Below are 3,832 nucleotides of genomic sequence, written 5' to 3' on the forward strand. Positions count from 1 at the left end.
TTGTGTTTTCATTTTTCCCTCTTTTTTTATGTTGGTTTGTTTTATGTTGTTTTTCACTCATGTGGTTTTATGAAGTACCTTAACACAGTGATGGGAGTGTGGATAGGATTATTGAGAATGATATATATGCTGTATTTTAGAATATGATGATGGGGATGATAAGGATAATAATGATGATGATAATAATGATGCTGATTAAAACAATGATAATGATAATAACAATAATAATAATGACAATAATAATAATGAAAATGGTAATAATGATGATAATAATGATTATGAAAATAATGATAATAATACTGAAAATGATAATAATGATGATAATAAAGCAAATGATAATAATGATGATAATAATAATGATGATGATAACAATGATGATGATAATAATGATGATGATAATAATGATGATGATAATAATGATGATGATAATAATGATGATGATAATAATGATGATGATAATAATGATGATGATAATAATGATGATGATAATAATGATGATGATAATAATGATGATGATAATAATGATGATGATAATAATGATGATGATAATAATGATGATGATAATAATGATGATGATAATAATGATGATGATAATAATGATGATGATAATAATGATGATGATAATAATGATGATGATAATAATGATGATGATAATAATGATGATGATAATAATGATGATGATAATAATGATGATGATAATAATGATGATGATAATAATGATGATGATAATAATGATGATGATAATAATGATGATGATAATAATGATGATGATAATAATGATGATGATAATAATGATGATGATAATAATGATGATGATAATAATGATGATGATAATAATGATGATGATAATAATGATGATGATAATAATGATGATGATAATAATGATGATGATAATAATGATGATGATAATAATGATGATGATAATAATGATGATGATAATAATGATGATGATAATAATGATGATGATAATAATGATGATGATAATAATGATGATGATAATAATGATGATGATAATAATGATGATGATAATAATGATGATGATAATAATGATGATGATAATAATGATGATGATAATAATGATGATGATAATAATGATGATGATAATAATGATGATGATAATAATGATGATGATAATAATGATGATGATAATAATGATGATGATAATAATGATGATGATAATAATGATGATGATAATAATGATGATGATAATAATGATGATGATAATAATGATGATGATAATAATGATGATGATAATAATGATGATGATAATAATGATGATGATAATAATGATGATGATAATAATGATGATGATAATAATGATGATGATAATAATGATGATGATAATAATGATGATGATAATAATGATGATGATAATAATGATGATGATAATAATGATGATGATAATAATGATGATGATAATAATGATGATGATAATAATGATGATGATAATAATGATGATGATAATAATGATGATGATAATAATGATGATGATAATAATGATGATGATAATAATGATGATGATAATAATGATGATGATAATAATGATGATGATAATAATGATGATGATAATAATGATGATGATAATAATGATGATGATAATAATGATGATGATAATAATGATGATGATAATAATGATGATGATAATAATGATGATGATAATAATGATGATGATAATAATGATGATGATAATAATGATGATGATAATAATGATGATGATAATAATGATGATGATAATAATGATGATGATAATAATGATGATGATAATAATGATGATGATAATAATGATGATGATAATAATGATGATGATAATAATGATGATGATAATAATGATGATGATAATAATGATGATGATAATAATGATGATGATAATAATGATGATGATAATAATGATGATGATAATAATGATGATGATAATAATGATGATGATAATAATGATGATGATAATAATGATGATGATAATAATGATGATGATAATAATGATGATGATAATAATGATGATGATAATAATGATGATGATAATAATGATGATGATAATAATGATGATGATAATAATGATGATGATAATAATGATGATGATAATAATGATGATGATAATAATGATGATGATAATAATGATGATGATAATAATGATGATGATAATAATGATGATGATAATAATGATGATGATAATAATGATGATGATAATAATGATGATGATAATAATGATGATGATAATAATGATGATGATAATAATGATGATGATAATAATGATGATGATAATAATGATGATGATAATAATGATGATGATAATAATGATGATGATAATAATGATGATGATAATAATGATGATGATAATAATGATGATGATAATAATGATGATAATAATAATGATGATAATAATAATGATGATGATAATAATTATAACGATAATAATGTTAATGATGATATTTAACATTTACAACGTGCGCGCAGTACGTGTATTTATACTAAACAGGGTCATCAAATTTGATATAGATCTCTTAAAATCTAGTCTCTGTTATCACAAACATACATACACAGTGTGTTATTAAACTAAACAAGGATATAAAGTTGATATAGATCACTTAAATAAACTAGATATCTGTTTAACCACTAAATACATACCACATTGCGGAACAGACGCCGTCCTTTGTGGCTATTTTTATCTAACAGGTCGTCCACGTCTCTCCTTCAACGATGGGTGCTTGGCGTTCTATACTGTTTCAATGCGAATTTCTTCACTTCTGCGTAATGTGGTCACCCTCACGCCTATCATGGGTTTTGTCAGCACGGAACAAGAGAGTACTTGCACCTGTCCGCGATAGATAAACATATCTTATGTGATGGAATGTAGGCCATGTGGTGCGGTTTGCTGCGTGGGGTCGCTCGATGGCACCAGCTTTCAATGCGCGTCAACACTTCGGCTGGAAAGGGTTTGAGTACAGCGAAGCAGTATTCATCTGAAGTAACCCATATGGAGAGCATTAAATATGTTTGTCTGTCGAGGCCCCTGTGAGCGGCTATTGGTTCCGTATGGAGTGGTCTGTGAGTTTTTGTTCTCTTCTTCTCTTTTATCTCTTTTCTCTTTCTTCTATCTTTCGTTAAAGTTCTTTTCCCTATCTATCTCTATTTACCTCATTTAACGCCGTCATAGGCGTTAACAGTAATGATGAATTGATATGATATTATGCAAAAAAAAAAAAAAAAAAAAAAAAAAAAATCGTAACAAATATTTATATCATGATATAAGTGTTATTGCATAGGGCACTATACTATTATGTCATATATCAATCACTGTCTAATTACAACTGATGTTGAGAACATACAATCACACCCGTAGTTAATTTATTTGACTTACTTATAACTCTCTCGTGTTTTCAAATATTACTTTTAAGCATAACGAATAGCTAACTTCACGTTCTGCTGGGCGAATGTTGTCATATGATATTCCACTACTACAAAAGTCACCCAATATAATATTAAAATCCCACAACTTAAAATTTCAATCCTATTTTCCTCGTAGCAATACCCATTCGTAAGACAAGGAAATACACCATTATTATAACTTCCATTGCCTTTGGAACAAAATATAGGTCAGATCTGTTCCTAAGAATGATTATATTCTGTCACTTTACAGATATGTTCTAGACTCCGTATAGTTTACGATTTATTTTTCATTATCTACATACGTGGAAGCTTTCTGTGTTTTTTTTTTCTTCATTTTTTTTATTAGTCATACCTTCCTTTCAGTAGTACAATATGTAGTTACGATCTGTCACGGAAAACGATTACCTTATGTCACCGTGAATTGCAGTTGCGCCCTATTTAGGATGAA

The sequence above is a fragment of the Penaeus japonicus genome, unplaced genomic scaffold (assembly GCF_977035675.1).
Source record: "Penaeus japonicus unplaced genomic scaffold, GWHDUDI00000001_assembly GWHDUDI00000039, whole genome shotgun sequence".
Lineage (NCBI taxonomy): Eukaryota > Metazoa > Arthropoda > Malacostraca > Decapoda > Penaeidae > Penaeus > Penaeus japonicus.